Source organism: Phalacrocorax carbo, chromosome 14 (genome assembly GCF_963921805.1).
Source record: "Phalacrocorax carbo chromosome 14, bPhaCar2.1, whole genome shotgun sequence".
NCBI classification, from domain to species: Eukaryota; Metazoa; Chordata; class Aves; order Suliformes; family Phalacrocoracidae; genus Phalacrocorax; species Phalacrocorax carbo.
Window position 1 is genome coordinate 8,350,867 of NC_087526.1, and position 13,813 is coordinate 8,364,679.

Here is a 13,813-nt window from a genome sequence, read left to right on the forward strand (position 1 = left end):
TGCCGGCAGCGAGGAGAGTGGGGCAGGGAGGGGGGTGTTGTGCCAGGCCCTTGCTGAAATGGAGAGTCGCCTGGTGATAACTCAGTGTGGGCTCAGGTGTGATGAGCCCGAAATAACTGCCACTGCTCTGCGGCGTGTTGGATAAAGTCTCAACTAAATTTAAAAGAAGACACATGCCCGAGTTTCTGCAAGCGCTCGGCGAAAGCACGAGCCCTCGGCTTGAAAGCCACGCTCAGAGCCAGCACTGACACTTGATTAGTGTCTGCTAAAAATAGCTCCTTGCGTAGGTGGAAGGAGAGCTCATAAGCACAAACACAGGAGGATAGGCAGACGCAGTGTTTTTTGGCTGGGGCACCAGGTGAGCAGCAGTGGGACAAGGGACAGCAGCATCGTCAGGCCCGTGGAGGAGCATGTCTGCACCCAGAGTCCTTCCCCTGGGCTGCAGTCGCCAGTGCAGGAGCTCAGTGCTGGAGGAGCCCAGTGTCTTCTTGCTAGACCATGCTCAACCCCATGAATGAATACTGCCATCATCCTTCATGCATAAAGCTCCAGCAGGCATTGTTTGAGCGGTGCTGTTGGCCTCCTTGAGGGAGACAAGACCATGTGTGGGTCTTGAGCAGGGTTTGCCCCCAGGGTCCTCCATGGGGGTGGAGATCCTACAACACCCCCTTCGGGGCGGGGAGGGGGCAAAGCACCTTTTCTTCCCTAGCATCCTTTAGCCCAATCCACACACCCAACCTCCTTGAAACATCATGGATACAGCCTATCTGGGCCCCTATGATGGGTAATGTGTAGGAAGTGGCCCAGGGAGGCATGTGGATGGAGAAGAACTGGGGACAATGGGGCTGTGACCCACCATGCATCAGAGGGTGTCCTGCACCCATGGTCCATCCCATGGCCCCGATGAGCCTATGATGGGCATAGACAGCAGCTGTAGGATACTCAGCTATGGGAGAGGAAGACAAAAATTGGGGTGTGAAGGGTGTGGGGAGGAGGAGGCATAACCAGAGCCTCAGTCAGCCACGTCTTGTTTTGCAGCACTTCCAGGCTGCTGAATGCCACCCACGCACCCAGGCAGTCCCCAGCGTCCATGGCCAGTGGCTACCACACCCATGATGGCACAGCAGAGTGTGGCATGGCCCCCACCTTGCCCACTGCATTAAGGTTTAAGGGACACAGACATGCTCCCAGGGTGGAGGAAGGTCCCAGAGACCTTCGCATCTAGGGCAATTCTTGCTTTTAACCCAGTACATTCATAATTTTCTTCAGCCCATCTGCACTTCCCTTCAGCAGATCCACATTTTCCCTCAGATCTTCATGTTACCTCAGTAGATCCACATTTTCACTCAGCAGACCCGTATTTTCCCTCAGCACATCCACATTTCACTCCGACAAACCCAGTTTTTGCCACTACACAGCCGTATTTTACCTCAGCAAACCAGCCATGCACCCACACCAACAGTTCCCCCAGGGAAGGCTGCACCCACTACTTGAAAACATGGCGCCCTCCCCTCCTTCCCTGCACCCTGCTGGAGGTGGCAACGGCGAATTTAGCAGCAAATGCTGTGGCTAGTGGCCTTGAACCCAGGCAGCCTCCCCACCACCATCACTGCCCTCATCCCCGGGCCATGGTGCCATCTTAGATCCCCTCAGCTTCCTGTGGCCATGGTCCTGAACATCTGCCAGGCCCCTCTCCCCAGCACCGCCATCACCGGTGCTACAAGACTGATTTTTCTTTTGTTTGTGACAAGCTTCTGGCAGCAAGCACACCACGTCGGAAACTCTGCGTGGGAGGCGGGCAGGTCCCCTCCCCACCTCTGCCTTTCTGCCCTCCTGGCCAGGATGCATGCATGCTCCTCAGCGCTGGCCGTGCTGACCGCTCACAGGCTGGGGTGGTGAGAGCGAGAACAAATAAAACCACTCTTTTTTTGCCAAGATACTGATCTAAGGCTTTCTTAGACAGCCCTGGCCTTGAGGCTGCATCACAGCGGGGGGTGACTGGTGCTGCCCACGCTGCTGCTGCACCCCTCGGCAGCGCTGCTCTCCTCACCAGCCCAAAAAGCCCCATAGGGTCACACCATTTTCTTTAAGTGGAAAAAGGGGCAAATGTGGTGGTTTGTTGAGCCGTAGCATGGTGCCCGGCTGCCATGGCCAAGCACAGCGCTCCCCAGACCCTGACCGGGAGAGGCAGCAGCCACCCTCGCACACTGCTCCAGCTCCAGCTTTCTGCCTCTGTTGACCAGCCTGGCCAGGACCGTGCAGCACACAGGGACACCTTGCAGGACAGCCACCCCTGCAGCAGCCACAGCCGGTCTCCCCATGGCCTCCTTCCAAAACACGGGGATATGTGAGAAAGGCGGCAGTGGGGGAAATCCCTTTTTTCTCATTACACATCTGGGCAATGCCACATTTCCAGCTCTACCATTAAAATAACCGAAAAACCTCCCAAAGCTGTTTGATTTATTGCTATTTCAAGGTGCCTGCAGGCTTGGCTGCAGTCCCCCCTGCCAAAGTTGGGGTCCCACCCCACCACCGCAGGACCCCCGGTCTCAGCAGCGCCTGCAGACCCAGTGCAGTGCCAGGACAGTCTTTGCTTGGCTTCCTGCCCAGTGTCGGGAGCAACACAAACCACAGCTGACCTGACCAGCAGCAGAGACTTTTGAACACCATCCCCTTGTCACTAAAGATAGATTGGAGCAGTTTAAAAAAAAAAAAAGAGAACAATATCTGCTTGACCATCAAAGAGAAAACACAATCATTTCGAGGCAGGAGCACCTGAGAGGAGAACTTTCAGGTTGTATTTTCTCTTTCTGCAGCAGATGGGCTTGGTTTTCTTTGAAACAGATGAAATATCTCATTGATGCCAGCCCGAGGTAACTGCCTGAGGCATCTCCAGGGCTGGTGACTGCCCCATTCTTGGGCTTGGTGGGGCTGGAAAGCAACCCAATGATCAATCAGGTCAGAATAAATGGCTCATTTTCCTTTCAAGCTTGCTACCCGCTTGTTTCCTATATGTACAGAAAGAGGCAGAACTTGTGGGCTGCCCCACCACTCATCTGAGAACTTGGCAATTCATTGCAGGAGTGAGCTGCACTGAGAAGCGTGAGCAGCAGCCTCGCTGCTACCTCCTGGCACCTGGGTCTGGGCAGAGCAGCATGCTGCGGCCCTCTGGACCTGGCAGCTCCATCCCACAGCTCTGCAGGATACAATCCTGGTTAACTGTTAAAAAAACGCTTAATTTCTGTGTATTATAAACCAGGAAATTTGTTGCAAACAACCACTGGCGGGGCTTACATTAAAAACGCTGCTCTGCTAACAGAGGCGGTTTTTCAGAAGTCGGTATCAAAACAGCAATGGAAAATGGGGTATTTTTAAGCTGTTGTATGAGGAGTATTTGAGACGGCAATCAGACAATACATCTGACACATTACACATTAACTTGCTTACCTGGTGCTGCTGGAAACTTTTTCACCAACACCTTAAGCTAAATTCACGCCATCTCTTGCTGAAAGCAGTCCTTGGTGAAGCTCACTGACCACAGAGACATTTCTAAAAATCAAAGACAGTTAAAAGATTTTATCCAACCTCAGCAAATGTACGCTGAAGATTCATGTGACCCCATCAACCCATAGACCGAATAATTGCAATAAGAAGAGAAAGGATAGGGAAATAGTTCAATAAAAAGATTCAAAGCACAGGAAAAACCCAAAGCCCACTGCAGTGTCCACAGCTGAAGCTTCCAGCATTTGGGATTTTGTGGTGCAGCACCTTGGGAAGCTTCTCCCTGTTTTGGTAGTCCTTCGCAAGCCCATGGATACAGATGTCTCAGCCATGTTTAGAGCCGGGCTGTGCAATTGCCCTGCTGTTCTCACTGGCCCTGTGCATGTGGAGAGCAATATCTGGTGACCAAAATGCTCAGTGCCGAATTTCTGCCGTGGCCAAGCCACCACGGTGGAGCCGTACCGACCACCAGCGTGGGGCTGCTCCACGTGTCACAGGTCTGGGGGGGGTCTGGTTGCGGTGAACTGGGGGTGCAGGAGTTTGGTTAACGGCAGCCACAGAGTTTTGCACGCACACATTTGGTAGCTTTTAGCAGCCAGTCCAAACTCATCTGGCTTTCTTTTCTAAGCCTTATCCCCAGTGTTTTATACGGTTGGTTAGCCAGTACAATCACAATACACCTTGAAACTCAGTACAACAATCTTGAAAAGCAGCAGCAAGAGTTTCAGGAGTTTTTCAGATGCTGCTTCATTTCCCAGTGCCCAGCAAATACATTTGCAAAATTGTGCTATTTCATCTATCTTCCTCACTGCCACAATTTTTAAAATATTAATTAATGGGAAATGATACTGTGGTGTTAATGATAACTTGCAGGGTCTTAGGTACAAAAGCAGCAACACGCTTGCACACCATAGCTGGGAAGACAGATAGCTATTGAGAGAGTCACATTGTCTAACTGACCACCTGTTTTTTCTCTCTAGTACCACAAGCTGTGCTGGGAAAGGGTAGGTTTAGCGTGGAGCACCCGTGGGTGCAGGCTGCACGTGTGGGCTTCCTTGCCAGCTAGTAGCAGGCTGGCTCCAGCCAAAGGTACGGGGCTCTGCCATGCCAGGATCTGCCGTGCGTCCCACTGCTGCCGAGTTTGGGCACCTCTAAGGAAGACACCTGTGCTCTGGGAAAAACACGGGCGTTGAAACACACACGGAGCAGAGGAAGAAACCTTGGGACCCAAGTATTCCTTCTCTGCTTTTAATAAACTGAAAGAAAAAACAAAGAACATGCAAGTGCCCCCCTCCCTTCCTTTCTCATGCGATAAGAGAAAAGGAGGGTTTGAGCAGCGCAGCCTTTCCAAGCAGCTTGCTGAGCTATGCTAACAAGTTCGTTACAGGTACTGCTTAGTCCCTGAGCAGCCTGGGTTGGACACAAACAGGGAGAAAAACAAAAGCCCTGAAAGGAGAGACTGCAAGGGCAGAGCGTGCAGGGCTCACAGCCTCCCTGCGGGCGTCCGTCCCATGGGGACTGCAGGTGAGCCCAGGCAGGGCCGAGATGGAGCGCTCCACTCACTATGAAGCACGCTGAGCCTGCTGCACCCGGGAGCTGCGCCGACACCAGCGTATCCAGTCTGAGTTGTCTTTGAAGGATGTGGCTCAGTTGGCTAAATATACTGTTCAAATGTCCAGCACCAACCACTGGTGCTGGTACTGAGGCATTTCCTGCACTCATCGCTGCCTTTGCTGGTGTGGAGAGACACACACGCTGCCTGCTGCAGCTGAGGAGGTTTTGCAGATGGTTCCCACCACAGGGATCCCATGCAGATACATATGCCAGGGCCACAGCAACTCCCAGTGCTGCAGCTTTCCCAGAGGTAGCACAGCATTCACACACAGAGCTCGGGAAGAGCTGGGCTGCAGCTCCACAACCCCTACACTGTCGTGCAGGACCTCCTGGGAAGGGGCGCTGAGGAAGCAATGTCCCATCCGAGGCAGCAAACCAAACACAGGTCCTTGAGCCACCAGGATGCCTCCCTCCACCATTACCACCGCTCACCTGTGCAGCCCCATTTCAGCTTGGAAAGCAGCACATGGGGTGTTTTACACCGCCTAAAGCAGGGCACAGAGTCAGGATGAGACAGGGACAGCCCAGGGCACTGGTGGGGCCAAGGGAGAAACACAGGCTGGAGCAGACCAGGAGCTATTGGAGACCGCAACGGCCGATGGAGATTGCCCGTTGCAGAGGCAGTGAGGAGCACAGCTTGCCCCACAGCGGTGTGTCCTTCCATGTACACACACTGCTCCAGCCCCACAGGAATGTGCTGTGCCCCTCCAGACCAAGGGGTGCTGCTTCAGATGTGCCTGGATCCTTTGGCAGCACCTGTATTGTCATGGCAGCTGGTTTTCCACCTTTTCCTTTGTTCTACAGCCAAAACAGCTCGTCGGGTGTGCCAAGGATTAATGAAAGCTCAAAATTAATCTCTCCCCTCCAGATCTCCACTCTTAGAGCTGCAAGACATGGGAGCTGCTCTCCACTCCAGGTTTGGCCTCCATGGAGGATCTGCTGGCTGAGCTGGAGTGGCTTTAGCACGGAGGGGGATGCAGCCCTCGGTCAGGGCAGGACAGAGCTTTGCCTTGTGCTCTGGCTCCATTCAGAGAGGCAGCACTGAGGAAACATGTTTTTTGGGTGAGTGGTGTAGAAATGAGAGTCTTCTGCATGTTGAACTGAGGAACAGGACCTCTCCAACCCCTCAGGGACAGAGAAGGGGGAACCCAGAGTAGCTTTGTGCCTGGGCTGGGCCCAGTACTGGAGGATGCTCTGCAGCTCCCACAGCCAGGGCATCCCTCCTCACCGCCCTCTGTCTAACAGCAGCCAGGCACTTTCTCATTTTCAAATGATTCAAGAGAACCACTAAAACATAGAGGGGTGGTGGCTTTTTTTTTTTTTTTTTGCTTCACTTCTCTTTGCCGCCCTGTCTGTCCAGCGTGTAATGGAAATTTTACCACAGACGCTTGCGATGAACAAACAGGAAGCCAGCAGAAAGTGTGGCAATTCGCTGTAGCCCGGCTCAACTCAGCCGAGTGACAAGAAAGGCCATAAAAGCCGGCGTGGGGGTGGCAGGGTGGAGGAGAGCAGGCGAGAGGGGCTGGGGCCGGGCAGCCGGCGCAGGGCAGCCGGCATCTACCTCACCTCCCTGGGGACGCTGAAGGTTCGCAGGTAAGGCAGGCATGGCCCTGCACCTTCTGTTTCTCCCTTCTCCAGAAGTGGTTCCTAATTATTCTTGGAAGTCCTCATTGCATTTCTGCTCATCTCCTTGCAACGGGGGAGGTCGGGAGGAGTCTGCCTCTTCATCATTCTTTCCCAAACTAACTAAAACTTAACCTTGCTCTGAGAAACTAAATCTATTTCCCTTTTTCTCTTTTTCTGGTCTTTGCAAGATCATAATGCAAAGCTTAAAAAAGCCCAAAAGCTGATCACAGATTTCCAATAGAGGTATTCAAAAGCTAAAGCTGTGCTGTGGCCTCCACAATCCCCTTAGTTCCTGCCTGAAAGATTTTTCTTTGCTTTGCTCCCGGGAAAATCCGAGAGTCGCTCCATTGAAGAAGATTGTCTTGGCTGTGTACGGGGTACCTAGAGATTCATCTGGCTCAGCCCACCCCATATATGTGGGAATGTGTTAGGACCCAAACAGAACAAAAAATCCAGAAAGGGGCTGAAAATAGATGACATGTTTCTCTGTGCCTTTTTCTGACAGCTTTTCTAGGCCTGCTCACATCTTGCATGGAGCTTGTCGTAGTCAATCTTGAAAAATCCTTCCCTTTGATTTTGTAGTTTGTTCGCTCATTTTAATTGATGAGCTTTTAACATTCATTTTTCCACAGTTATGGCAAATCACTCTGCCATGAGGCTGCCACAAGTGGCAGCAAGCGATCCCTTTCCCCCAGAGAAGCAATTTTCAGCATCCCATAGCATTAGCAAACCTAATCGGGAAACTCCCCCCTTACCTGCAAAGATGGGCAGAAGATTTTTGTGTTGCCGAATTTCAAAATCCAGGGCAGCCCCCGCAGAAGCATGTTCTGCCACTCCTGCTGCTCGCATGGGTGCTGCCATCTGCAACCAGGGGAGCAGCTGCTGCGAAGGGGAAGGAGGTCTGCTCTTCCCTTCCTCTGTGGCTGATGGCCCAAGGAATCGCAGCAAGGGAAATGCATTAGCCATGAAGACAATTTGAAGACAATGAGGTGCTAGAGGTTTTCCTGGGGTTCAGGCAGACTCTCCATGAGTGGTGTTCCTAGGAACAGGCAGCTCTCGAAAACGGTTAAGTCAGAGTTAACCCTGCAGCCCGTGCCAAGCCCAGACTCCTCCTGAGCCCAGCCTGGCACCTGCAGGACCCAACTGCGCTTGGCAGTGACACGGTGTGTGCCAGCTCCCCGGTACTTGACAGTGGAGGAGGGGGACCTGCAGGGTTGTATTTGCCCCAGGGCCTGCATGACTTTTGTTTGCAGGGGTGCAACCCGCTGTGCGATAGCCTGGAGCTGAGCTCTGCGCCCTTTTGGTCCCCTGCAGCCCCATACAGGGTTCTGCACGTTCCCAACCTGGGGCACTGCAGCCCTGAGCCCCCGTGTCCAGCACTGGGTGATTTCAGCCTCTCTGTGCTCATGAAGCCCAGTGCTCTGCCCGACACTGCCAGACACACCAGCAGAGCCGGACTGCTCCACGTGCTCCCCAACTTACTACACGTATTGAAATGCAGCTGATGCCTGTTCTAGCAGGCATGCAGCCTTCCTTCTCCCTGCAGCCCCCTGTCATGTGCCTACCAAAAGGCTGTAGCACACCCAGGCGTGTACCCCCTTTCCTTTAAAACCAAAAAAAAGCCACACAGAAGAGAAGTAGGGCCAGGATTTCAAAGGGCCCACGCTCATGTGGTTACCCTCCTCTGTGCTCCCGTCAAGGTGAAGGGTGAACTTTTCCTCCACCACCAAATGCAGGATGATGTGCAGCCCCGGCTGCTCAGGAGCACAGCGTGGGGCCAGCAGAGGCAAGCTGCTGTGGAGTCACAGCCCCTGCCACTGTCTGGTGGCCATGACCATCCCTGCTTTGCCTTCCCAACCTCGCTAAGCCCATGCATAGCGCTTGACTGGAGATGGTTCACACTGACCACTCTCTCTGGGTCCCTGCCTGATGCAGCTTGTGCTCCCAGAGGCCCTGGGTGCCTCCTGCCATTCACCTCGGTGGCTGGAGCAGGACAAGTCTTGTATGCATGGCACGAGCCTCCCTCCTGCCTCCACTTTCCAGTTGCAAAACCTGCAGGGCCACAACCAGGTCCTTACAGGAGCAAAGCCCTGTGGCTCGTCCAGTTTGAGTCAGAAGGAGATGCCCATGTGCTGCAGCATTTTGCCTTGAGCAGGAATTTTAATCAAGTGGCTCAAAGCCTATGGGGCCAGGTAGGTAGGAGGATCAGGTAGGTCCCATAGGCAACCCCAGCATAAAAACTAGAGTCCTAGTGCCACCTGATAACACAGACAAAAATACCCCTTATCGTGCTATACAACTGTAGAAGGAGACTGTAATGAGGTGGCTGTTGGTCTTTTCTCCCAGGTCACTAGCAATAAGACAAGAGAAAATGGCCGCAAGCTGCATCAGGGGAGGTTTAGATTGGATATTAGGAAAAATTTCTTCACTGCAAGAGTGGTCAGGCACTGGAACAGGCTGCCCAGAGAGGTGGGGGAGTCACCATCCCTGGGGGTGTTCAAATGACGTGTAGACGTGGCACTTCAGGGCATGGTTTAGTAGGGATGCTGGTGTTGGGTTGATGGTTGGACTTGACCCTAGAGGTCTTTTCCAACCTTTATAATTCTATGATTCTATGACCCACTGCTGGCTGTTAAACCCACGGGCATGGCCCATGGCTGCATGTCCCCAGCCCAGGGACACAGTCCTCTTCCTGCCCCTTTCGGCACCCGCTTCAGGATGCCAAGCCTAGAAACATTTGTGGGTGCTGCCGTGAGCCTCCCCGGCAACGTGCAATGGTGGGAATGAAAATGAAGGGAAAAGTGTGGAGGGCAAGCTGCCAGCCCGGCACCAGCCATGTGCAGGCAGGGGTTTGGCCCTCTGCAAGGGCCTTGGACCTCTGTGTCAGTGCAGCCCCAGGGGAAAACAGCCTCCCACCAGCAAACCTTTGGGAAGGGGCTGTTCCATGCGGACACCAGGGTTCAAGCCGGGATGGAAACGAGCTGAAATGCTACTGTGGGAGGGCAGAGCCAAGGGGCTGCTTGTCTGCTTCCTCTTCCAAATTCCTTAAAGACTGGGAGGGGTTGGGGCATAGGGCACATGCCAGGGGGTTCGGCGGCTGCCCAAGCGAGGGGCATCTCAAGGACTGTCTAACCTGAGAATGGTGAAACATAAGGGTCAATCTCAGGTTCGTCAGCCCATGAGACGCCTTCTCCAGAGCAGGACAGGCAGCGTCGGCCCTCACCGGCACCGCGGCTGCCCCTTCCACCCCACACGCGGGGGGTGCGCGGCGGGGAGCAGAGGGGCACCGGATCTTTGTCTGCAGCCTTCCTCCGATATACGTGTGAACCCTGGTATGGCTCTTTGTGACGATGGGGAAGGACCGGGGTGGGTACCATCCCCCAAGGAACAAAGGGAGGAAAGTGGCTGCCAAGTCCCACCCGTTCCTTAGGAGAAGCTGCTGGAAGCTCAGCCACACTTTAGCGCCAAAGCTGTCACGGTCGGCGAAGCAGCGGCTGCCACGTGCGACTTGCTGTTCGCGAGACAGAAGGCTCCAAGTGCTAAAAGCGCCTAATTAGGAGCCTCTCTGACTCCCACCAGCTGCGAGGCCGCCAGATCCATGCCTCTGCGAGCCAATGAGCACAGCCGAGGGGTGAATTTGGCATCCCTGAAAGCATCATTAACACGTCGCTCCTCGCACTCCTGACCAGAGGAAGAGACAGTGACATCCCTAAAAGTGACGATAATGAATCCCCAGGCAGCACGCGGGGTCCTTCAGCGCTGAACGCGTCAGTAATTCATGAACGGAGCGGAAAAAATTTTTTTTTTTTTTCCAAGTTGAGCTTCCTAAATAAAACACAAGTACAAGACCCACTTGTCGGATTCACTGTCTTTCCTACAATTAAATGACTAATTCTAAAGCATATGGACTGAAAGAAAAGTGGTCTAAAGCATTACCAGCCCCAGTGCTTGCCGTGGGGGGTAACAGATGAACTGAGCTGTGCCTCCCTGCAGCGTCCCGGCCGTGAGGGTGTCAGTGCAGGAGCAGCTCTCCCTGCCCAGAGCTGCTGGCTTGCTCCTCCCGAGCCGGTGCGGCCCCCAAAGCTCCATGGGTGATGCCCCTCTGCTGCAGCTCTCCCACCCCACACCCCTTGGCCCTCCCAAGTTCCTTCTTCAGAGCAGCCACAGGAGATGGGGGAAAAAGGAGTTTTGGGGAGAGAGCCCAGGCCCACATGCAGGGGAGCAGCCAAAACCTCTGCCGCTGGGACTCTCGGGCACGGCCACTACCAGCCGGCGGGCAGAGCAGCCCCAAAACATGGGCCGCCCCTGCAGCGAGGGCTCCCCGGCTGTCGGTGCCCGGCCTCAGCTGCTGTGGCTCTGAGTCACCTGCGGCAACCTTTCCCTGTGCTTGGCCTACGTAAAAATAAACACCCGATTTGCTTTCATGCGTTGCACCAACACTGCCCCACGTCAGCAAGCGGCCGGGCAGGCAGGGAGCACCAGTGCCCACCAAGTCCTGGTTCAATTTCGAGACTTAAAACAATGCCGGGGACCCCCATGAGCAGCTGGGCAGCATGGGGGGCAGCTCCGTTCCCCCTGCACTGGGGCTCCCCAGGGCTGGGGCTCTAGTGGTGGAGCCTCTTCCTTCTCCTCTTGGGATGTGGGGGGTGACATTTGCCCCCAGCACCCAGCAGGTCTGGGAGGTGCCTGGGAGCTGTAGGCAAGCTCAGCACCCTGCCAGCGCGGCCGAGGGCTCCCGCCAGCACGGCGGGGGCAGGCTCAGCGCCCGGCACAGCCACGGCACAGGGTCAGGCTTCGGGGGACAGAGGGAGAAGCAGGCTCAGGTGGAGCACTGGAAATGACAGCAGTTCTCGATGATTCAGTAAAGAAAAGGACTTACACAATGCAGCACGCACAAAGCAAGTGGGAGGCGGATGCTCCCCCCTCCCGCCTGCCCAACGGCCGCTTTGCTTCTGCTGGGAGTTATTTTGCAGTTGAGGGGGAGTGGGGGAGCCCCCGGCTTCCTGCCCTCACAAATGCCCTTAGCCCTTCCTGGGGACCCTCCAGAAAGCAGCAGAGCCCTCGTTTTTCAGGTGGCTCCTTACCTGGAGGAGGGCAGGGGGTTCTTGCCATTCATTCAAGTTCTGTTTCATGTGGGTTGGGGTTTTGTTTTTTATATTTTTCCTCTTCTCTTGAAATGTTTATTCCTCATGAGGGAATTTTAATTTTAGAGACAGCAGCACTTTTGCAAGGTGAAGTGATTGCTAAGCTCCAAGTGCCGAATGATGGAAGCTCCAGCAGGGAGGGAGGAAAACGCAAATGAATCGCATGCTTGAATCCCTCGGACCCCGATTTGCACCCCGAGGTGTGTATCTGTGCTGGGCGATCAGGCCAGGGAAGGAACGTGCCTTTTGTACACTGCCAAGGGGGGGGAAATTGCGCTCCAGAAGCGCATTTGTGCTTCTGAAGTGAAGTTTTCATCTGCTTGATGCAAGGAGACGGATCGCTCGGAGGAGCCGGGGAGGGTGCCGGGGTTGCCTTCGATGGCCAACTTCTGAAGGAGCCGCCGGTGCTGGTGGGGAAGACTTCCCTTGCAAAACGAGGGGCTGGAGATCCCGCACACGCGTGTGCGCCCCGGCGTGCCCCTCTGCTGCCCCCGTGGGGACCACGGTGCTCCGAGGGGGTGTTCAGGGAGCTGAGCGTGGATTCGCGGCCGAGCACCTGGAAACATGTCCCTGTGCGACATGGGAGCGGGGGGCTCGGCTGGCTGGTCCTGCTGCACCCCCCATCGCCCCCAGCACACACACGGGGTCCCTCACGCACATGCATGTGTACACACACACCCCCCGGCCCCCCCATCTCCCAAACACTGCCACCCCTCTGACACACACAGCAACACCCCACAAACCATGTGTGCTTCTTGCAGCTGCACCCTGCACCCCTCACACCCCTTTGGGACCCCCATATATCCCCCAAAACACTCACACACCCCACCACAAATACCCCCAGACTCAACCCCACACACCCTCCGTGTCCCCCCCAGACTCTTAACCTCTCACCCCCATGTACACCCGTGTGACCTCCCTCAGACTCGCACCCCCACGTGCCCCCCAAACTCACACTCTCTCAGCCCTAGGTTCCCCCGGGTACCCCCAGATTTGCACCCTGACGTACCTCCGTGTGCTCCCTGAGACTCTCAGCCCCACGTAGCCCCATGTCCCCCCCCACGTAACCCGATGTGCACCCCCAGACTCGCACCCCCACGTAGCCTCGTGCCCCCCCATGTGGTCCCCCAGACTCTTACCCCACCGTGTTCCCCCCAGACTCTCACACTCTCACTCCCACGTACCCCCGTGCCCCCCCCGCCCGCCCCTCCCTCTCGCCGCGGCCGTTCAGCACCCCGGACAGCTCCCCCGCCCCGGCCCCGCGCCTCGTCACGCGTGGGGTGGGGGTGCGCCCCGCGCCGCCCGGCTATAGCGCGGTCACGTGGGCCCCGCCGCCGCCCCTATATAGCGCGGTGGCGGGCGGCGGTGCGGAGCGGTGCGGTGCGGAGCGGTGCGGTGCGGAGCGGCCGGCCGGAGCGGCGGCGAGCGGTGAGCGCGGCCGGGGCGGGCACCCCCACCCCACTCCGCCCCCCTCAGGAGCCCCGGCCGGTCCCGGCCCGGGGAGGGAAGCCCCAAACCCCGGGGAGGGGTGTCCAGTCCCGAGGATATGAGGGTCCCGTGCCCGGGCTGGGGGGTATCCCACCCCCGGAGGGTCGCGTCCCAGATCCCGGGGGTGCCACATCAAGGGGCGGGATCCTGTCGCAGCGACCAAGGGTGCCCCATGGCCCGGGAGGGGAGGGGGTCTCACCCCGGGAGCAGGGGTGTCCCATCCCTGGGTGGGGGGTTCCAGCCCCTGGCGGGGGGTCCCGTCCCAGGGACAGGGGAGGGGGGGTCCCATCCCCGGGGGGGTGTCATCCCTGGGGTGGGGTTCCCCATGGCGTGAAGCCCCTTGGGTGCCCCCTGACCGCATCGGGGGGGATGTGAGGGTCCGGGGTGGGGGACTGCTCTTGCAGGCAACTGGCCCCGGAGTGTCTGTGATGCGGGTCAGG